General features: G+C 35.1%; 4 pseudogenes across 3 annotated transcripts; 2 read left to right on the top strand and 2 right to left on the bottom strand.

The window, feature by feature from the left end:
* Positions 1–4,406: 4,406 nt before the first annotated feature.
* Positions 4,407–5,652, bottom strand: LOC144552619 (putative carboxylesterase 2 pseudogene; annotated as a pseudogene). The gene has a single exon (XR_013511180.1). The product of XR_013511180.1 is annotated as a putative carboxylesterase 2 pseudogene (transcript).
* Positions 5,653–8,442: 2,790 nt separating this feature from the next.
* LOC144553446 (putative carboxylesterase 2 pseudogene) lies at positions 8,443–9,942 on the top strand (annotated as a pseudogene). Its single transcript, XR_013511374.1, has one exon. The product of XR_013511374.1 is annotated as a putative carboxylesterase 2 pseudogene (transcript).
* A 1,846-nt stretch (positions 9,943–11,788) lies between these two features.
* Positions 11,789–13,253, top strand: LOC144553305 (putative carboxylesterase 2 pseudogene; annotated as a pseudogene). The gene has a single exon (XR_013511348.1). The product of XR_013511348.1 is annotated as a putative carboxylesterase 2 pseudogene (transcript).
* A 3,562-nt stretch (positions 13,254–16,815) lies between these two features.
* Positions 16,816–20,284, bottom strand: LOC144552514 (putative carboxylesterase 2 pseudogene; annotated as a pseudogene).
* Between the last annotated feature and the right edge of the window lie 4,030 nt (positions 20,285–24,314).

The following is a 24,314-nucleotide window of genomic DNA, read 5'->3' as shown; positions in this document are numbered from 1 at the left end:
CCGGTCCGGTTTTTGCCCGTACCCGCGTACCCGAGTACCCGACCCATACCCGGGCTCGGGCACGGGTACCCCGCGCGGCGGGCACGGGCGGGTATGATCGGGTATACCCGTTAAGGGTATAATTAATACTCTATAGCAGACGAGACGGGAACCTTTAATATTAATGCGGATTAAATCGGACGGTTCTGATCTTTACTAACAAATTTAGTTAACTCAAGAGGAAACAAATTCGTGAAATAGCTGACCGTGTAGACTGCAATTTTTTTAGAAACCATAAATTAAAAATAGTTGCTTTGGTTTTTAAAAAAACTATAACAATTGAGATGTCATTTCGATTTGAATTATTTATTTTTTGGACTGAATTGTCATTTCGGTATGAGCCATATTCACATATTTCAAAAAAAATAATGTCGTAAAACTTGTGAAAGTATCTCGGACTGAATTGCCATTTTAGTCCAAAAAAAATATATTTGGACTGAAATGACATTTTAGTTCTTATGATTTTTGTAAAAAAAAATAAACATATTGGTTTCATAAATGTGACTTGCATAACCATTTGATCATAATTTAAGTTAGTTTATTAAAGATTGATCTAACGGTCCTAATTGCACTTGACTTGCGTGACCACGTGTCATACCATGTCGTGACTAGATCTTTCGTGTACCGTGTCGTGCCAAAATTTTAAAAAATAGTCCCCACACGTAAATAGTCATGACACGGAACACGAATCATAGCATATAGCTGACACATGTGTCGTGCCATTCCGTTTTGTAACAGAACCAACTCTGTTGTACTATTTTTTTCCAATCGATGTCCAGCCATAAGGCATGAGAATTCGTATCCTCTGCATTAACTCAAAAGGGAATCTTTTGAGTTAATGAATCTTGACCATCTATTATGTTTTAAGATTTGTGCAGGCTAAATCTGCACTAATATTAAAGGACCCTATGTCATAAGCAAAAATCGGATTGACTCCGTTTAAAATCAGATGGTTGAGATTTATTTAACCGAAAAGATTTATTTTTGAGTTAAGCATAATTCAAAAATGTACGGTTCTTGGATGAGGATCTTCTGTGGCGCTATCAATGGAAAGCTGTATGTAACACGAGTTGCTTAGCTTGCTATTTTTTTTTTTCCTTTTTTTCACAAAAAAAATAATATTCTAATGTCACCGATTTGCATTCAAACTCATAAAATTATAAATATTTACAAATAATAATTTAATATTACTTTAAAACTTTTCAATCTAAAAGTTTAGCTCTTAAGTGCCAACTAAATTCTAATACAAAAAAGCTTTCAAAAACCTTAAAACAGGAAAAAAAAAAAACTAGAAAAAAATCAACTTGTTATTTACATATCAATATATAAATAATCAGTTGTTAAGTGTTAACTTGAACTATTCGACACGGAGTTGTTCCCTATCCTGACTACTATAATAGTACGTATATTTTTTTGGGATCCAACCTTCTATCTGTCCAGAGGAAATATGAACCGTTCATTCTATAAATCTCAGCCACTCATCAAAACATATCTCAATCTCAGCCTTTAATAAATAATTTTGATTTTATATATCTGTTTCATGTTGTCAAGCGTGTAAAACTCTAAATTTAATTAAAGATGTATCCATCACATGAAAAGCCGCATAGTAATTCAACAAAGTCTCCACGCGTTTTTCCTTCTTTCCACGCACTCCACGAATTCGTATCCTTTGAGATATCTCAAACTTTGCGTGGCATAATAGAAAATCCCAACCGTTTAAATACGCTCCACACGAATCTCAAAACACACATAATACTGACCCCCTACAACACCCTGAATAGGCACCGGACACGCGTCACGCAAAAGTTGGGATATCTCAGAGGATACGCAAAAGTTGGGATATCTCAGAGGATACATTCCCGGATCTTCCGTGGCCCTATTTGATGTGGTTGTTTGTGTTTCCATCTATTAAAACCTCGATTGAATTTATTGATTTTTGTTTCTCTCATTATTGATTAATACATTATGACAAAATTAAATAAATATTAATCACATCTAAAGAAAGTAATCAAAATAATATTTCAATCCCGTTGCAACGCACGGACACTTAACTAGTTTAGTATAAATAAGGAACGATTTAAATCAAATATAATACTAGTCATTTGATGTTTCCCAATATCTAATTGTAGAAACAAATAAATTATACTTAATATCATGTGTTTATAATATTAAGAAAGATTTTTTTTTATAATTTTGTAACTTGAAAGATGTACAAAGAAAAAGAAATGAATATATATTAGATGTAATACAAATTTCCATACAAAAGTCATTTTGTATCACACAAATTGCATTACTATGTGCGCAATTGCAGCTAATTATATCTCCACAACAAAATTATGCTTTGGCAGTACACATGTATATATTGTGATAATTAATATGTTAGCATTTCATTTCATTTCCTCCATAACAAAAATATGCCTGCTCACTCCTGGACCAACGAATGGGTGCGCACAAAACACTCTCTTTCTCTCGTATACCGGGTCCAGCAAATTAAACAACTCGCTTATTCCACGCAAAATGCCAAAATTCATAAAACGGTCTCCACACAGTCAATCAATGTGAGATGCAAATAATAATGAAAATCACGAAAAACGGAGTGGATATGAAGCGGTAAAACTATATTTATATATAATTTATTTTTCGAATACGGATGAAGAAGGATTAGATGATCAATCATATCGAATTGGATATTTATTAAAATAATATAATGATAATATTAAAAATTACTAAAATTTATAATATTTATCTAATTATAACGATGAATACATAATTTTTAAATAATATATATTAAAATATATAGTATATATCTACTATTTGAATACAGATGATTGATACACAAAATTTTATCGATATCCATAGTGAATATGAATATTCGAATATTAAATATCCACATCTAAATTTTAGAGTAGAGATCAAATAAGGATCAGATATTATCTCCATACCATTGTCACCCCTAATAAGAATCCTATCAGATAACAAAATAATTCGGTTTAGATCCAGACTGTTTTATCAGAATTAGTACCAATCCGATCTGAGGTCAATATTCGTGGAGATTCTAATCGGACGGTCTAAATTTGAACAAAATTATTATGTTACCTTAGGTTATATGAAGTCAACAATATAATAGGCATATCACATATGATGTGGTAGCACGGTAGCACCCAATAAAACATTACATTGTACATCATGCGATCGAGTAGGGAAGATGATATTAATCTTTAATAAACTCATTCTTTCTCTAAATGACTTGGAATATATGAAGAATCTGGAATGTTGATAATTATTTTTTCCCGAAATTTTTATTAATATAAAAAAAATACGAAATTTCAAAAACTATTCAAGTTTTCGCGTTATTTTGAAATTTACCCAAATCACAATTTTTAGATTTAATTACCACAAAAAAAAATTTTGCGATTTCAATTTTTTTATTTAAATAGAAATATTTATAATTTATTTATTTTATGTATTGAAATATTAGAAATATTTAATATATTTCTTTGAAAATAGATAGAATACTATATAATTTTATTTATTAGAAAGACTGTTAAAAATAACCTGGTTCAATATTTTTCATGCCAGATTTTTTGCTGTTGTAAGAAAAATTAATATATTTCTTTATGAGTTATTGGAAAAAAAATAAAAATGCTTGAATTCTGAGTTATTGATCCTGATTTAAAAGTCACTTCTAGGTAATACAAAAAATATTGTGATCCTTGTAGTACATTTAATTTTTAAAAAATTGTATCTATTTTAAAAATTCTTTTTGAATAACACCTGAGCCACTTGCTACAATGGAGTTGAGGAATAAATTTATTCCCTATGCTGTACTTTAGACAAATAATTTGATAAATCGTATCCTCTACATTAACTCAAAAGGGAATCTTTTGAGTTAATGAATCTCGACCATCCGATCTATTTTAAAATTCGTGTGAATTAGATCTGTACTAGTATTAAAGGGTCTCTTATTTTATAGGCAGGAACCGGATTAACTATGTTTAAAATAAGACAATTCCCTTTTGAGTTGATGCACAGGATACACATTCGTACTATTACTATAGATCATAAAAAAACTGTCCCCTGTAGCCCGAGAGAAGAGAATTTGTATCCTCTGCATTAACACAAAAGAGAGTCTTTTGAGTTAATGAATCTCAACCGTTTTATCTGTTTTAAAATTCGTGTGAACTATATCTGCACTAATATTAAAGACTTCTTAAATTATAAACAGATACTGAATTGACTCTGTTTAAAGTCAGACAGTTGAGATTCATTAACTCAAAACCTTTTGAGTTAATGCAGAGATACGCATTCGAGAGAAGAGGTATATTTGTTTGTTAAGAAAAAAAGGATCTGGTCAGCAATTCCTACAATTGCAAAAGAACATTGACTTAATTTAGCCAGATTTACAAATCTGATAATCATTTGAGCACTGGCCACTTTTGGCAATTACATAATGCTGCCCCAATAACCAAATTCTTATTTTTCACCCAAAAAAAAAAAAAAAAAAATTTTCCAAATTTTTATTTGCTCACTTCCGGTTAATGAAGGCAGCCATTGCCTCGATCTCTCTGACGGCCTTCTCGCATTTCGGCTTCGCTAAGAAGTACACATGCCTTTCCCCATAAGTCTCATACATCTCTACCTCTCCTTTCCATCCATTGCTTTCTAATCTCTCCACATATGCTCTCCCCCTTTCCCGAAACATGTCGTTCTCTGTAACTGTCACCATCACTTGATCGCATCTCGGCTTCATCCATTCCTCTGCGGACGCTGCCATTGGGTTCAGAAATGGATGGTCAAGCCCAAATTTTCCTGCACAAATAAAATGCCATGTCTGATCCAACCAAAGCCTGAACTCGGGTTCTAGTGCTTCGCATTCAATTGGATCCTTGCCCCAGAAATAAGGATTCATGAGCAATAACCCTTTTATTTTCGGAAAATCTTCGAATAGATTCTTGTCAAACATCACAGCTATATTATGTGCTATGTTGGCACCGGCACTATCTCCTGCCAAGATTATGCGATCCAGGTCACCGTGTTTGCTAAGCCATGGTTCGGCACCTGATTTGCAACTTGAAATGACCCATTTTAGTGCATCCCATGTATCTTCATATGCTACTGGTACCGGGTGCTCTGGTGCAAGGCGGTAAGTTACCGAAACAGCAACGGCTTTAGCATTGCCAACTAAGCAGTTGACCAAGTTGTGGTAAACTGGAGAACCGGCTGTATGGATCATAAAAGCTCCACCATGGATGAAAAAAAGAATTGGCAGTTTGTTATTTGAGTGTGTCCCAACGGGAAGGTAGAGACGAACTGATAAACCGGTGGATTCATCAATGGTTATATCTTTTGATGTTACCCCAGTGGTGGGGTCAATGGTGGCTGGAGCAACTATGGTGCCGTCGAAGCGCTCGGTCTGACCATTTTTGTAATGACGCAAGACATCCGGGAATTCATATTCCAGCTCCATGTCAAGATTCATAGAGATGACAGAGAGAGATTAATTTGGCCTGGTTGAAATTGCTTGGTGAAGGATAATTAAATCAATAACGTGAACATCACAACTTGTATATATTTAATTTTTTTTAGATATATTAAGGAGCTTCTTACAATGCTTTGTCCTTTTCTTTATTTTTTAATTTTTATCTCTGCCTTTACTTTTAACAGCTTATGTAGGTAGGAATCTGATTCTGTCCCAACTAATTTGTAGCAAGTGGCTCAAGTGTTATGCTCTTACAGATTTACAATTGATATAACATGCTAGTTAGTGTTAGCCTTAAAAAAATCATGCTAGCTAGTGTTAGCTGTTTTTTTTATTTTTCAATTGTCCATTGGGGTTGAAGTCATATGTCGGAAAATCTTCGAATAGAAACATCCCTTCAATGTTGACTGATATCTATCCAGAATTAGCAAGTTTTATTCTCACATTTCTGTACCATGTTTTTGGATTTCAATTCAAAAGTTTAATATGGGCCTAGATAAAAGGCTGAACTGGACCTACACATATAATTGACTACTATTGATTTGGGCTAGAAATTTGTATTCTTTCAATGTGATCTTATTTTTTTTTTTTTACTATCAATATTCCAATGTAGCAAACTTGTGTTAGGTGTTTCTGTTTCATTTAAAGAAACATGTAGCAAACTAGTTACTTTTTCAGAAAAAAAAAAAAAAAAAAAACATTATCCATTTGAAAATAAAATTCTAAATATCAATTTTGGTAACTATTGCAGATGACATGTTTTGGAATTTTACATGCACAATATCTTTCAGGCCAATGGAAGAATTGAACTGCTCATCTGTCTGAAATTTACATGCACATTGTGCATAATGGGGTGGTACAAGCCGGGAGGGAATGGATCACCCAAGGTACCTTTGAATCTGGTCCGTTGGTTATATATTGGTACAGATCTTAAAGCCCTCCCCCCGGCCCATACATTACAGTTCAGCCGGATTGATTCGGATTCTGATTGGACAATCTGAATTTAAACTCAAATGGTGAGGTAATGCAAAGGATCCGAACTCTTGGGGTAACGATCCTGTGGGTTCAAAGACGACCTAGTTGAAAATTAGGATGGGGGCAGAGAGGAGTTGGATTGTGTGTGTGCAGGGGCTTTTGATATCGATAACAACTACCCGCGCGTGAAACCAATGAGGTCGAGGATGGAATGGGAGATGTTGGGTTGCAAACGGGTGCTAGTGACAGAGGCCAAGAAGGATCACTTAAGAGAGAGGGGGAACCGGGGAAGGTATATGTGTCGAAGGGTTGAAGAAGAAAGCATAGCAGTATGGCATGGTTACCCCGAGTTGCACGTGTCAGAAGAAAATGCGCATCGGTTTTTTCCTTGTGAAGGTGCAATTGAATAAGGCATTGCAGGAGATGGAGATCAAGTTTTAGTGATTGATTATCTATAGTTCCTAATTTTAAAGATTGCTTTTACCGTTTGAATGATTTTTTTCTTCAAACAAGATCCATATAAATATAATTTGAGAAAAAAAATGTTTTGCTATGAGAACGATAACTATGGAAATTATTTGTAGATTTACAAGTTGATTAATTTTTAGTGATCAATTTATTCAACTTTCACTTAAGCAATCAATTCTTGTTATTTGGTAACTAGACATTTTTATTTTTTTTTGGAAAAAAAAAGGCAATTTTCCATTGCCCTTTTCATTAGCAGAAACTTACATTAGGTTTTGGTTACTTCTACAGTTCTACTTGGTCCCAACAGGGTAAACATTTTGACAGAGCAGTTTTTGATCCATGCAGTGCACTAGTCATATGTAGCGCTGATTTGACTCTATTGTCCGTGTGCTGCATGAAGTAAAAACTGCTCTGTCAAAATCAGCACCCGTCCCATCAGGAGTAATTGCAGCATAGCATTGTCGTTATCCTAACTTAACCCTACAGTTAATCCATCAGCATCTAGAAACAACAGCCAAACACAACCACAAAAGATGAATAGTAACCAAATAAAGCTACACACAATGAGAGCTTATTATCACAAAACATCATTATCCTAATTAATTTGACTAATCTTCATTCAGTCTTTAGTCCCACCTCTTCATCTCTAACTTCAACCAGCTGAGCATCATCAGGTTTTCTGGCACCCATGCATCAGTTGCATGCCTCACCTTCTCTTTTACATTCCCTATTCAGTTTTTCAGAAAAAGCAAATATTATTTCTCAGTTTCCATATAGTTCAACATACAACACTAACAACTAAAAAGAAGGCTGTTTTATGAGTACCATTCAAAATCATTGCAAAATTAATTATGTCTTAAATGGAGGACCAGTTAGTCAAATTGTCTTGATAGTTTTCCATCCAAAACCAAACTTAACTAACATATGGACATGTCAAGATTAAATGTGAAACATCTTTGATGGGCCTACAAAAATGGCAACTGGCAATTTTGTTTGATAAGAATTTTAATTTTTTGAAAGGGACCACAGAAATATTTTAATTTTCGAAGAAATATTAGGCCATTTTCACCAGATCAAGTTCTTATCAGTTTTGGCACCTCTAAAATAAAAAACTTATGCAGGATTTAATAGTAAATTTTTCATTAGTATTCCATCTCCAAATTTTTTTATCATTAATATTAGTAAACGAGATATTAATGCTAATCACATGCAACATTTCAGTCATTCCTGTATCAGTATGCCAGATAGAGTTCTTTTAGTGATATGTTGTAACCAAAAATTATTTATGATGAAATTATGATCTAAATTTGAACATGAAACGTACAATCATTTGTTAGTGGAATCCGAAAGTTCTCTTGTTCTCTAATACACGTGTAGTTGCGGTTTGTTGGATCTCGCTTGAATTGTAACATGCTCTCTTCTAGGCTAGGTTACCATCAATTTCCCCACCTAATTCAATTTTTTTGGACCATAAAGAAAAAACCCCACAAAAGCAGTCTAGTATTGGTTTGATTATTAGTGGTTAAAGTCAGAAGTCTCTATCAAGTTTCTCTACTCTCTCTTCCTCCAAATCAGACTCAAATCTAGTAATTCCCACAACCTTCCCAATTTTTATTCTTCCCAATTTTAATTTCTAATCATTCCACCATGGTCAACACTCAACCGCTACCACATGAAATTAAATTGGGAAGAAATAAGTTCTCAGAGCTGCTCTCCTCTATCCCTTTCCTTGGCAAGCTCCTAATCTCTGCTCTCATTCCTGCTGCTCTTATTTTGATATTAGTTACACAATTACGCCACTCGCACCACCACCCGAGCGCAGCCGCTCCTCAATCGCCACAACCTCCACCGCCGCCTCATGTTATACCAACACCAATTGATCCAAACACCACAATTCAATTTGATTTCTCCCCTTACCTCCGTCTTTACAAGAATGGCCGTGTCGAACGGCTAAGCGGAACGAAAATCGTTAGTGCGGGATTAGACACCACCACTGGGGTAAACTCCAAAGATGTAGTTATCAATTCTACCACCGGCCTTGGTGCACGGCTTTACTTACCGAAACTCAGCACCACAAAGAAGGAAAAATTCCCAATCCTTCTTTTTTTTCATGGCGGCGCGTTTGTTATCGAATCACCTTTCTCTCCTACCTATCATGATTATCTAAACACGTTAGTTGCCAATGCAAGTGTTGTGGCAGTGTCGGTGAATTACCGGCGCGCACCGGAGCACTGGCTCCCAGTTGCATATAACGACTCATTCGAGGCATATAAATGGACTGTTTCAAATTCTATTTCCGGACCAGAAAAATGGTTATCCACATACGGCGATTTGAACCGTTTGTTTCTAGCCGGCGACAGTGCCGGTGGAAATATAGCACATAATATCGCTGTAATGGATGGGGCGAATGCAACAGGATTAGCATTACTAAACCCATACTTCTGGGGCTCAAAACCGGTCGGTAATGAAACCAAAGACATGGAAGTAAGGCATACGATGGAGGTGACATGGGAATTTATATGCAACGGCACATATAGTATTGACAACCCACTAGTTAACCCGATAGGGTCTCCGTCCGTGTGGAAGAACTTGTCGTGTGAGCGCGTGTTGGTGACGTTGTCGGAGCTCGATATGTTTGAAGAGAGGGGAAAGGCATATGTGAAAGAATTGAATGAGAGTGGATGGAAAGGAGAGGTGGAGATGTATGAAACCAAAGGAGAAGATCATGTCTATTTCTTGTACCAGCTTCAGAGTAACAAGGCTGTGAAGGAAATGGCAGTTGTGGCTTCTTTTCTGAATAGTTCTTAGTATTAGTTTTATTTATGTTCACAATTATTTATTTACTAGGATGATTAATTCTGTTTAGTTAGAATTATACTATAATAGGAACAATATTTTGAGTAGTATGCTATTATATATTGATCAGCAGTAATATATATAGTAGCTATTACTGTATTTCTGGATCTACATTGATTTCTTGATTAGTTGTGAATTGTCTTTTCCATTTTGGCAGTTTGTTGGATGGAATAAAGTTGTTTCTTTTTGAGCAAGTAGGGAATAATTTTCCTACTATCCTTTTTCATTAAAAAAAAAAGAAAGTATACAATTTACATGATGGGAGGAATAAGGATTTCAAAAAGCAAATTCGCATGATGATATGCACATTTAAAAAAATTATCTATATTCAGTTCATTTAAATAGCTTTTGTAAGAATTATAGGTTCTACCTAATATAAAACTTTTACACTGAATTTATTTTTCTAGAAAGTTATGATAGACATGCCAGAAAAATTTATTAAAAAGCTCCATGAATCCATATTTTTCAAACTGTCTGAATAAAACCTTCTACCTAATACTAGGAAAACTGAACTTTATCTAATCCAGTTACTAGCAGTCAAGTAGTCTTTGTTTGACTTTATGATTTGGAAAATTGAGAAAAAGCCCAGTAAAAATCAGCCCAGAAAAATTTAGATACACTACATTAGAAATATTGGGCCTAAGATGTTTGGGCTCATGGCCCATTTTTATTTTTCTGTAATAAAAGCTTCATTGGCTGGTACAATTTGGGGTGAATATCAAGCCGAGTCAATAATTCAATATTTTTTTTTTTGAGAAAAATAATTCAATATCACTTCGGAGTTCGGAGCCTATTTAGAATATAGAAATATGTTTTAAGATTCGTGTCAGACTGAAACGGACAACTCAGATCTCATTCTACATAGTCAGGTATTGCACTTGATATAGGATTAAAAACGGAGGAAATAATATTCAATCACTATTTGAAAATTAAATACGGATATCTTAAATATCTATACACAAAAAGAAAGGATACGGTTTTATTACTGTCCGCTCCGTTTTCACCCCTACAGCGAGTCCTATTGAAATTCACATCCTCTGAAATATCTCAGCGCGCACGCAATTTTTCGAAAAATCACAACCGCTCAAATAGATTATGCTTGAATCTCAAAGCACAAATAGTACGTGCTATCTCCCAATAGACATCGCACACATCAATCACTCACGCACTAATTTATATCAAAGGATACACACAAAAGTGACTCAACATGTTGTGGGCCCCGCTAATCTGTTAAGATAAAATTGATAAATTGAGCCCCGACTCCACTTTCCTTTTTTTATTATTATTATTCTTTTTTTTCATGATCTGGTCAAATATATATAATAGTTTGGGATAGGTGTGCATTTAATGTGCCCGACCGTGACTCACATCTTTTTGTTTTATTCATGTTCATTTCCAATGTTATCCTCTTCAAATTTATAATTATAAATTATGGTCTTTTATTTATTTATACCTTTTGTCTTTAATACTCTTCTATTGGTAGTTCATTTAAACTTAATTAAAAGAATTACTATTCGTAACACTAACACCCAACTTTATATTCTTTAAGGAGCAAAACTAGGGTGTGATGTGTTCACCGAGAGAGATAATGAGTACATCTTCAAATGACTATCGGATTGATTCCGAACTACAAATTCAAATCGTTGAAATTCAAGTACTTCGTGAGTGATGCATGTACGTAAAAAATTTTAAAGTTTCGAATTTATTAAGTATATGATCAAGCGGTCAAAATAATGATGAAAAATTAATATATAAAATAATTAAAAAAACAATTTATAAATTATATGATAAATACTAAAAATATTGTATCCTGAATTTTCATTTAAAAATGTTATATTGTCAAATACTAAGCATAGCACCTGATCCAGTAGGAGGAACCAATCTGAGTAAAAACATAAACAAGTAAAATCTGTTATTATAATATGAAATATTCGATTAATATTTAGGCCAACATTAATTAAGTCAAGTTGACACAAAGAAATCTCAAAGCTTCCAACAATAACAGAGGTGGCATCAAGTGACTAAAACAGAGCCACATAAGTATACCCCAATGATCCCTATCACAAATTTATAATCTCTTTTGGTGCTCCACATCTATAATTTATGGTTTTGTGCCTTTTGTTAGATCCCTTCAAATTGCTTTTCTCAAGCTAAGCACACAAGCTCTTGCCAATCTTCACATCTGAATCCATTTCTTCCTCAAAATGAATCCTGATACCGAAATCGAGTTCGAGTTACCTTCCCTTATCCGCATCTACAAGAGCGGCCGTGTCGAACGGTTGTCAGAAAATAGATTTGCTCATGTGCCAGCCGGCCTCGACCCTGAAACCAGGGTCACATCCAAGGATGCCATAATCAATCCTTCAACCGGCATCTCGGCACGAATCTATCGCCCGGATATTTCCCTAGGCACAAAACTTCCTATCATTGTGTATTGCCATGGCGGATGCTTCGTCGAGGGCTCTGCTTTCGACTCCCTTGACAATTGCTTCATGAACCGTCTCTGTGCACAAGCTAATGCCATAGGCATCTCAGTCGAGTACCGACTCGCTCCAGAGAACCCGATCCCAATACCGTATGATGACTCATTTGAGGTACTGAATTGGGTTATTTCACATGATATGGGTGGTCCCGATCCATGGTTAGTTAATCACGGCGATTTCGGCAAAGTTTTCCTAGTGGGTTTCAGCGCTGGAGCTAACATCGTGCACAACATTGCACTAAGAAATGTGCATTTCAAAGGGCTAGTGGTGATGCACCCGTACTTCTTGGCAAGCCGAAGGCTCCCGTCTGAACCAACCAACCCAGCATTGCGTGACAGTTTGGAACAAATATGGACGTACCTATGTCCTGGCACGATTGGCCCGGATGATCCAGCAATCAACCCACTCGCCGATGGAGCACCGGATTTGAAAGGGTTGAATTGTGAGAGAGTGATGGTTTGTTTGGAAGATGCGGAATTGAAAGTGAGAGGGAAGGCTTACTATGAGCATCTTGTGAAAATTGGATGGGGAGAAAATGTAGAATTGGTTTACTCTGAAGGGGAGGAGCATGGTTTTTTCTTGGCAAAGCCTGATTGTGAGAAGGCACTGGAGATGATGAGTCATTTGGTTGCGTTCATCAACCGCGGCTAGCATGGACAGAGGCGAGCGAAGGGGCTTTGATGAGGATCGGATCAAATTCAGATGTCTGATTTGAGCTCTGTTTGATCTACATCGAGATTTGCAGCCTGTTTTAATTTTTCACATGAATCTAAACACAAATTGAACAGTTGCAATCGGATATCCGACCCATCAGTGTTTTGCTCCCTGAATACAGAGTTTTTTTTTGTTTGTTTATACATTCTGTAATTTCTGGCCTTCTTTCTTGCTATTTTAGATGTATGAATTTACTTATTTGTACTGGGTTTTTATTTGGTACATGACTTATTCAGTAATTTCTGGTTTTTATTAGGTGTATGCTGTGTGGAATTTGGTTTAACCATCTCAATATATAATCTTTTATTTTCCTCTTTTGAACTAGAACTAGTACATCTATTATGTATTTTCTTTGAAAATTGTATTTCTTTTTTTTTTATACATCTGGGGAAGGAGAAACAAAAACATCAAAAATTAAATTTTGGAAAAAAAAATGTATTTGCAGTTGTTGACTTGATTTTTTTGATGAAAAGGTCGAGGCCCAGCTTCATTAATGAAACTTGGTTAAATTACAACCAACAACTGTTTTCATCATCGTGAAAACCAACTACCAGCAAGGTCCGCAACATAAAAAGAAAGAAATCAGTGATCACATGTACCAGAATTATAATCCCAAAAATGGATCTTCTTGCATCATCGCAAGGAACTAAACTAATTGTCTAACTGATACTACCCTATTATGGTATCCATCTGGGATATTTTTGCAAAACATAAAAAGCCTGAGCTGCACAGTCACGCGTCAGGGGGTGGCTGGACCTGCTGGGGAATCGGCGGGGTGATAAGGATCATGTGGTTGTCTCCTAGCAGCCACACTCGAAGTGGTATAGCTTCTAGCGCCTCTGCATCTGGTAACCAACCTTGTGCGTGTTCTTTGGTCTTCTCCTTAGTATGTTTGTGTCCTAGCCAATATTGCAAAATAGAAATAATGAGAAAGATAATAGTCCTGCCAGATTTGGGTTGAGCAGTTTGGAAACATAACTCATTTCGGTGTTTCCAAATTGTCCAACACATAGCACTAAAAACCAAAAGAAAAGCCTGTTGATCAAATTTTGATAAAGTAAAAGAAAACTCTACAACATCAGCAATAGTGTTCCATTGTGAAAAAAAATATTGACTCTTTTCCGACCAAAACCAAATTTGTTTGGCGAAGTGACATGTGATAAACAAATGGTCGGCTGTTTCTAGTTGGTGACAAAACATACAGGTTGTGGCCCCTTGCCACCCTTTGGTTAATAGAACATTTTTGGTCAAAATTTTGTGTTTGCTAGCCAACCACATAAATATTTGTATTTTATGAGGAACAGGAATGGACCACCAAAGCAAGGCATATTGGCCTTGTATGCCTCGGAAATTCAAAATCTTGTGGAGGGATCTAACTGAAAATTCCTCCGAGGTTTCCCATCTCCACGAAATCCTATCCTGCATATGTGTAAAAGACATGGTACTAATATCATGAAGAATGGAGGTCCATTCTTGTAAATCAACTCCAATAAGAGTTCTTCGGAATTTAACACAGGCCCCTTGAGAGTTGTTGACTTGATTTGGGAGACATAAACAATAATGGATCTATGGGAGGATTACTGTTACACTATTAAGCGAAATGCAAAGGAAAAATTTGTTGTACTGTTACACTAAAATTGACTTGATATAAAGCATCTATGGGAGGATGTCCCATAGGGCTGTAAATGAGCCGAGTTTGAGCCAGTTACCTCCAACTCGAATTCGGCTCGTTTAATAAACGAGCGAGCCAACTTGAGTTGAGATGATAATAACGAGTTGTAGAGCCAACTCGAACTCAGCTCGTTATAAACTCGAGTTGGCTCACAACTCGTTTAATCAGTGATAGTATTACAACACAAGTTCAAACTCAGCTCGTTATCAACTCGAGTTGGCTCACAACTCGTTTAACCAGTGATAGTATTACAACACAAGTTCAAATATATTTTACACGAATCTCAAAGCACAAATAACAGTCTAGAGATTCGGGTTTGATTATTTTGAGATTTATTGTGACCAATACTATGTAACTTTATGTAACTCGAGTTATAAATGAGCGAGTTGGGACCAACTCGAACTCAGCTCATTTATTAAACGAGTTGGCCAACTCGAGTTGTAAATGAGCTGAGTTGTAAGTGAGCCGAGTTAAACGAGCTGTAAATGAGCGAGTTACGAATTCGAGCTTTTTTGCCCAGCCCTAATGTGCCATAGCTGTATGAAAAAGATTAGTAGGAGAACAATGCCTGTGGCTGTGTACTTAATTCAAAACAGGAACAAGCAACTAACAAGGAAGTATGACATCTAACAAAATTGAAGCAGACTGGGCCTAGTATAACCGGCCTGTTGTCTAGAAATCAGGTTGGGTCCATTAAGTGGAAAATAACATGAAAGAGATATTGCATGAGTACAAAAGCAATACAATTTTCAATGCCTGGACCTCTCCACTATACAGCATGATAGAGATTTTGCATCTTGCTATCGTTGTGCAAACGGATAGACCGTATCCGGATTCTCATCCGAAAATTTAATACGGATATCCTATATCCGAATATTTGCACGGGTGCGGATACAGATACAGATATGATTTTGATTTTTAATTATCCGTATCTGAATAATAGATATATACAATATAGTTTAATATATATTATGACAATATTTATGTATATATCTACGGATATCCGATATCCATCTAATATCCGATCCGTATCTAAAAAATAAAAGCAGATACAGATATAGTTTTACCACTATCCGATCCGTTTGCAACCCTACTTATAGGAGATATTTGATTTAGCAATGATTTATGCTACATATCTTTTTTTTCTTTTTTCGTTTACACATAAATTTAACAACTACGTTAATCAATTCACTTTCTAAATTGTACATATGAAGTCAAGTCTCTATCCATCTTGTGATAATTATGTCTTGATTTATTATAGTTTGCATAATATTGCAATGAGGTTTTTAAATTTCCGTCAATTTGTTTCATTATTTGTTCCCTAATAATTTTTCTAATGAACCAATGTAACTAATGATGGGAATAGAGGATGAATATAGATGATGTCTAGCGATTTTTAATTTTTATATCATTACTAATGTTAATATGTTATATTGAGCCTTCATCAATGGCTGATATAGATAATAATTAAATAAAAGCACCATCATAATTATAAATTTGAAGAAGATAATATTGGAAATGAACATGAATAAAACCAATAGATGTTAGTCACGGTTGAGAACGTCAAATGATATCCAAACACCAAAGTACCAAACTGTTATTTGGAGTAGAACTAGGGTGTTCCTGAGTTCACTAAGTCTAATTGTGAACTTAACTTCAAAACTTATCAGATTGATTTTGAATAACGAATTTGAACCGTTGAAATCCGTATACCTTACGAGTGATGTATCTATATGCAAAATTTTAAACTTTCAAATTAATTTTGTATAAAATCAAGTGGTCAAAAAATGTTCAAAAAATAAATATATTAAAATTAATTTATAAATTTTCTAATTTTAACTGCTTGACTTTATATTAAATTAATTTTAAATTTTAAATTTTTTGCATGTAGATGCATTACTTCTAAAGTAAATGAATTTCAACGGTTCGAATTCATCATTTAAAGTCAATCCAATAAATTTTATAATTAAGGTCACAACGAGATTTGATATACTTAGAAACACCCTGTATTCTACTCATGTTATTTGACCAAATCATGGGAAAAAAGAAAAGAAAAAAAGGAGTACGAATGGAACAGTCCAGAACATTGAAATAAAAATAAAAAAAATTTTTGCTCGCCAGTATCCGTGCTAGCTGCGGTTGATGAACGCAACTAAACGACTCATCATCTCCAGTGCCTTCTCACAATCAGGTTTTTCAAGGAAGAAACCATGCCCCTCCCCTTTAGAGTCAACCAATTCTACATTTTCTCCCCATCCAATTTTCACAAGTTGCTCATAGTAAGCCTTCTCTCTCACTCTCAATTCCCCATCATCCAAACAAACCATCACTCTATCACAATTCAATCCTTTCAAATCCGGTGCTCCATCCGCCAGTGGGTTGACCGCTGGATCATCCGGGCCGATCGTGCCAGGAGATATGTACGTCCATATTCGTTCCAAATTGTCACGCAATGTCGGGTTGATTGGTTCGGACGGTAGCTTTTGACTTGCCAAGAAGTACGGATGGATCACCACTAACCCTTTGAAATGCACATTTCTTAATGCAATGTTGTGCACGATGTTAGCTCCGGCGCTAAAACCCACAAGAAAAACTTTGCCGAAATCGCCGTGATTAACTAGCCATGGCTCGGGACCACCCTTATCATGTGAAATAACCCAATTGAGTACCTCAAATGAGTCATCATACGGTATTGGGATCGGGTTCTCTGGAGCGAGTCGTGTAACACCGTGAAAAAAAAAAAAAAAAAAAAAAAAAAAAAAAAAAAAAAAATTCCTAAAACGTTATAACGTTTTAAAACGTTATGTAACGTTTTTCACTGTAAAACTTGATGAAAAACGACGATTTTATGAAGGCTGGATTCAATTAAAACGTCATAACGTTTTCAGAAAACGTTATAACGTTTTATACATTAAATTATGCGTTTTATACACTATTTCCTGCGTTTTTCACTAGCTGAATCGTTATAACGATTTACCAAAACGTTATAACGTTTTATCCGACAAAGTGAGGGTTTATTTTGCAAAAATACCACTTACAAGTGGGGCCCCTTGTCATTCTTTTCTTCCCCTCCTTTCCTTTCCTTTCCTTTCCTGCGCCATCCCTCCCTTACTCTTTTTCTCTTTGGCCGCCCCAACAGAGAGACACGAGAGAGAGATAGAGAGTGAGAGAGAGAGTCTGATTTCCCGCGGAATTGGTCGAAACTTGAGAAAATCGTAGAGGAGCTCAAATCTCGCCCCTTCCTCCACTTGGTTTGGTAATCCCTCTTCTCGTTTGCTCTATTTTCTCGTCCCTTGATTTTTAGGGTTTCGGTGAAACCCGACCAAATTGAACCAAACTCGAGAATCAATGTCTTTGTTGCTTCTTGAGCGTTATTTGATTGATTTCATGTCTCAATTCCAACTAAAACCCGAATGGTGAGATTATCCCAAATTGATTAGGGTTTTGAACCAACTTTCGAATGAATTGAATTGTAAATGACCGTGATTACGAGTTTGAGTTAATTGAGACTTCCTTATTGCTATCTATTTGATATAAACCCCAATTGAGAAGAAATGTGACTTAAACCCTAAAAAAAAGGGTGAATTGCAAGGGTGAATTGCAAGTGTAAGATGGTAAAACGTCCGAATTTGTTGAATTGACCGTTTACGAGTATTAGAATGCGATTGGGTATAGGAATTATGAAATATATTGAAATTGACTTGCTATGCCATGTAATTTAGGCCTAGACCCGATTGACCGAGGATTAGCGGATTAGACGAGGCCGTCGAGTTTAGCGATACTGGATCCTACCCAAGTGCCCTACTTGATCAGGTGCGGGGGTTCACGGGATCTGTTTTGGATTCTATTACTTAGAATTAAATAACGATACATGTATATATATATATATGTGTGCTTATATATATATACCGATTGAATTGTTAATTGACTTATTGTGCATGACCTCATGTTGGATCTCTATTGTTAGCATTATTTGCAGCATTGCATGAAAATAAGTAATGATATAATTGAATTGATATGATATTGTTGATCTAGCATGTTGGTATTGTTATTCGATTAATTGTTCTATCGTTTTGATAATTGAATGGAACCACAGTACTGAAATGTGAAGAGGGCAGAGGATAAGTTAATTGTGAATGAAATGAGTGAATTGTAGGGACAATGTCTAGCTAGCTACTAGACTTTGTCTCAGGGCCCATATGCGCATACGGTGAATAACCCTCATTGTGGAGGGTATCGGTAACCAAGGAGAAAGGCAGAGCTAGGTTAACTGATACCAAAAAGGTAGAGTATAGCAGGAGGATTGAAACTGTGGATAATTGATTGTTATTGGTCTCTCTTTGGAAGAGTGACAACCCGTTGCATGATTGGGAGATATGCAATCCTAAATTGGAAATTGACGAATTGATATGGATGTTTGACTATAAACCAGACCAGAGAAATGTTAAGCCAAATGAGATGGATAGTCGATATCTATCAATTGTAACCGGACTTAGCAATTGTATCTGTTATACCAAACCATTCTATGAATTCTTCGATTTCATTTGATTGTGATGTGAGTTGGATTTCAATTGCTTCTATATATGTTGCATATGCATTTCTTTTATCGAATTGTTGAATTGAAACTCGTTGCGGGTTTATTTAGTTTCGGTAATGGATTTCTTACAAATCCAGTAGCCCTGACTAAATTCCGCACTGAGAAAACGGTTGACAAGTTTTCTCACCCCCTATCCCCTCGGGGAACTTTATTCTTTTGTATGTGTTTGCAGGTAAACGCGAATAGAAGGGATTCGAGTGCTCGACCAGTGAGGTTTAAGCCGCATAGCGATAGGGTATGCCTCACATTGAGTCCATTTTGATGTCGATAGGGTTTTGGTATGGTATTTGTGTATAACCATGTTATCGGACCGTGTCGAGTGGTTTTGTAAACCTAATTGTATATTAAACGTTTACTGTGGTTTAATATGAATCATTTTATGTTTTAAACTGTGTATAAAATGTTAATGGGAATTGATTTGGGATTGTTTAATCTTTCAATTATATAGTATTTGCACGAATTTATATATACTATTGAGTATATTTTGATAATCTATAAATGTATTTGTATAAACATGATTTTAAATCGAATTAAATGATAAGTGGTGATGTTGTAAACCGATATTATGTTAGGTTTACACCGTAATTGCCTTGTGAATGTATAGTCATCTATATATTCACGGCGTAACTGCACAACCCCTAGTTCCGAGGTGTGACAAGTCGGTACTCGACCGAGATGCCTATGGCATTAGCTTGTGCACTGAGACGGTTCATAAAGCTATGGTCTAGTGAGTCAAAGGCAGAGCCCTCGACAAAGGATCCGCCATGGCAATACACAATGATAGGAAGTTTTGTACCTTGGGAAATATTGGGGATATATATTCTCGCCGAGATGCCGGTTGAAGGATTGATTACGATATCCTTAGACGTGACCCCGGTTTCTGGGTCAAGGCCGTCCGGCACAGGCGCAAAGCTATCTTGTGACAACCGTTCGACGCGGCCGCTTTTGTAGATGCGGATGACCAAAGGAAACTCGAACTCGATCTCAGTATCAGGATTCATTTTGAGGAAGAAATGGGGGTAGGATGAGGTTTAGGGAAAGTTACTTTCAGATTTGAAGATTGGCAAGGGTTTTTTGTGCTTCGCTTGAGAAAAGAAGTTGAAGGGATTCAGCATAAATATATGGGATTAATTTTGCCCCAATGGGCTGGAGCGACAAACTTGTCTATAACAAATTAATACTATGGATAAAGCATTATAAAATTAAATTGTTAAATTGCGTGACGGTTTGGAACGAACATTGCGTAATATCATAATGTACGTAATATCACGTAATTAATGTCCGTAATAATTTTTAAATGTTAGAGCGGTAACCCCACAATGTAATTTTCACGCTAAATGGAATAAATAATTAAACTTTTATATTTTTGAATATTACGTAAATTATGTGTTTAATATATTTATTTATTTGTTATATTTAGATTAAAATTATTTAAATTGTTAATTTATTTGATAATTATTCATTATTCGTCCCGTTATCTCCGAAATTTTTAAATGTGCCACTTTTTGAAATTTTTTTTTTTTAAAACTTCAATTTGTGGAGAATTCGATTTCTACTACGGCCGCAGAACACTGGTGCGGACTCAAATATTAAGGTCCGCACTATACCGATGCAGCTCAAATAGAAGTCTGTACTGATGTTATGCGGTCCAAACTTTTTTCTTTTTGGCATTTTTCAGAGGTCTGCTAATTTCAAAGCATTGGAGTATTTTTTTTGGACATATCTTAGATGATGCGAATTCCAAAGGACATCAAATATTTTGTTAGACAAAAAAAAAAAAGTTGGGCCGCATTATGCCGATGCGGCTCCAGTTAAAAGTCTGCACCGGTATTCTGCAATTGTGTTAAAAATCGAATTCTTTAGAAATCAAAATTTTTTTTTTAAACAAATGGTACATTTAAAAATTTCGGATTATATCCTTTTATTTAATTTATACTTTCTTTAATTTTTTTACTTGCTAATTGAAATTGGAACATTCATACACAACTATTTGTATTCTTTAAGTTACATGTTATATTGTAGGGCTGGCAAAAAAATTCGAGGTTCGTGATTCGATTCGGGTTTGATTTGGGTTTGATTTGAGTTTAATTTGATTCGAAATGGGTTCGAATTGAAACGAACCAAACCAGGTTCGGTTCGGAATTAATTCAAACCAAACCCAAACCTAGCCTGGTTCGATCGAAATGGGTTCGATCATTTTTATGGTTCGAATCTCATAATAACATCGGCCGTCCATTTACCTGATGAAATTAAAATCCAAGATAGAGAGTCATAATTTAATTTAGCTGACACTCCCACGCTCTCAAATCTCAATAACCTAGTTCTCTCTCCACCTCTCCCTAACTCACTCTCCCTCTAGCTCTAAAATCTAGTCGAGGTTCTCGGTGACTGGCTGTTTCTCCGGCTGTCACTCCTATCTCCGGCTTAGATGACTATCTCTCCTCTCTCTTCGGTCGTCTCTCATAGTTTATACCAGGAAAGCCGTCTCTGATGTATTTTTTCATGAACAATTTTTCAACTTAAAAACACTCATTTCATAGTTCATACTGGTAAAAGGAAGCCATGTGAATTGTCCCGCGAGAAAAAATTAATGTATAAACTACCGGTATAATTAGGACTGCTAAAAAATAATTTAATTCGTGATTCAATTCGGGTTCGATTCGAAAAATGTGTAGTTCGCAATTAATTCGATTCGAAATGGGTTCGGTTCGAAATTAATTCAAACCAAACTCAAACCTAAGGTAAGTTCGGTTCGGTTCGGTTCGGTTCGGTTCGGTTCGTTGCCACCCCTATTATATTGTATATAAATAATAATAAAAATATACTGAATTTATTTACTAATAACCTTAAAAAATCAAAATAAAAAATACATTTTCTTTGGAAAATTTCACGCAATGTTGGGCTGAAATAACTACGTCCATATTGGATAATCAAACTCTATTTCCGCAAGATTATCCAACAAAAAGGAGATTTGACAGTGAAACCGCTGAACAATTTGGGGGATAAATTATTTAAATAAATCCGTTTATGCTGAATTCTTTCTTCACAATTCAGTGAAGATCTCTCTCTCTCTCTCTCTCTCATTTTCTGTCTGACTGAGCTGTCTGAGCAGAAATTATATTCAAAAAAATTAATAAATTTCAAATTCTATCCATTTATGCAGAGAATTTTAAAAATTGCTCAAAACGATCAAATTCTCACTAGTTTAAGAATCTCTTTCCGGTTACTTCTTCACTGGTTTCAGAATTGAAACCGATAAAATTCTCGCCGGTTCCAGATAATTGATAGCAGTTAGATTCAAGATTGACTGTCAACAAAAAGATAACCAGCGGTTGAATTTAATATGATATATATGCACTCTCAGGCGTCAGCAATGAACACACCTTGTTGCATCCATGAGAGTCGGGTTCGGTTGTGGACTGGTTGTGTTTACAAAGATGTAGTATTGTTCTTTTAAGATTTTTGGTGATGATCAAGTTATTAGATACATGATTTGATTGGTTCGACTAGTAATTATATGAACTAAATAAGTTTTTTATTCAACAAAATTTAGTTAATAAATTTAATAATTTAAAAGCAATGAAGACGTCTCAATAGCCATTACAATAGTAATGTGCGAATCAAACATGGTAATAACATATTCCCTGAAATGCTACGATAGTTATGCGCGAACCAAACATGGTAATGATACATTCTCTGGAATAGTATTCCCTGGCATTACATTTCCTGGAATCATTTTATTCTCTGGAATGATCTATAACGCGAACCAAACGCCCCCCTAAGTTCTTTGGTGAACTCAAGTTTAAAATCCAGTAAATTAGCTTTAAATTATGAATCCGAACTGTTGAGATCCGCATGTCTTAGTTTTTTTTATACATCTAAGAAGGGAAACAAAAACAACTAAACCATCCAAAATTAAATTTCGGAAAATTAAATATTTGCAGTTGTTGACTTGATTTGGGAGAATCAAACAACAATGGAAAAATGTTTATTACAAGTCACAACGGTCATCTTGGATTACTATTACATAATGAGTTGGCTTGTTGATCGATAGATGCTGGTAGTGGTATCAGTGTTGTAAATAGCAGTATGCGCTTGTCGGACGAATATAATACTGTCAAGTGATTAACTAGGAATAATATGTCATAATTGAGAATAATCGATCAATTAGTCGAAAAAATATATGATGATTTGATTATTGCCAACGATTAATCGTCTTAAACGGCCATTTTACAACACTGGTACACTTGATTATTCCCATATCATACGGTTCTCAAACAAAAGTAGCAGCTCAATTAATCGGAATGCAAAGAAAAAATGTGTTGTACTGTTACACTTGTTGAGCTTGATATAATAAGCATGTATGGGAGGATGTGCCTTAGCTGTTTGAAAAAGATTAGTATGAGAACAATGCATTTGTAAATAATTGAAAACATGAACAAAATAATGATGCTATCAAGTAGCAACTAGGAAGGCAGGGGCGGATTCAGGATTTCAGTCAGGGGAGCAGAAATCGGATTCAAATAGCTTATCGGGTTCAAACCGTATATCATATACCGTAAACCGTAAACCTTAAATCCAAATGTTTTTGCTTGAAGCTTATTTTGTTATAAAAAATGAAAAAATAATAAAAATTAATTAAAAAAATTAAATTAAGACAATGTTACACTCAAATAGTATAGTAATATAATACACATTAAAACCTGTATACACATTTTTAATGCTAGATATTATGTTGAAATTGCTGGATTATCTCGTCCTCGTCCCAAAAAAAAAAGATTGTAGAGCCAAACCAAAATATTATTAACATTTTTAAATAATATACTTCTTTTGCTAGCAAAATTAGTTATTAATTTTTAAATTTCAAAATATCTTTCTGAAAAATAATTAAATATAAATATATATGTCCTAAGAGAAATAAAAAATTACTTCACACGAATAGGTAAAAATTGAAGACATCCATTTTATTAATAACAAGATCTTAACATAAACAGAGCCACAGAGGACTATAATGTTGATCTCTAAAAATAT

The sequence above is a fragment of the Carex rostrata genome, chromosome 4 (assembly GCF_964058835.1).
Source record: "Carex rostrata chromosome 4, lpCarRost1.2, whole genome shotgun sequence".
Classification (NCBI taxonomy): Eukaryota; Viridiplantae; Streptophyta; class Magnoliopsida; order Poales; family Cyperaceae; genus Carex; species Carex rostrata.
The sequence above is the reverse complement of the archived record's forward strand: the minus strand, read 5'-3'. Positions and strand labels throughout refer to the sequence as shown.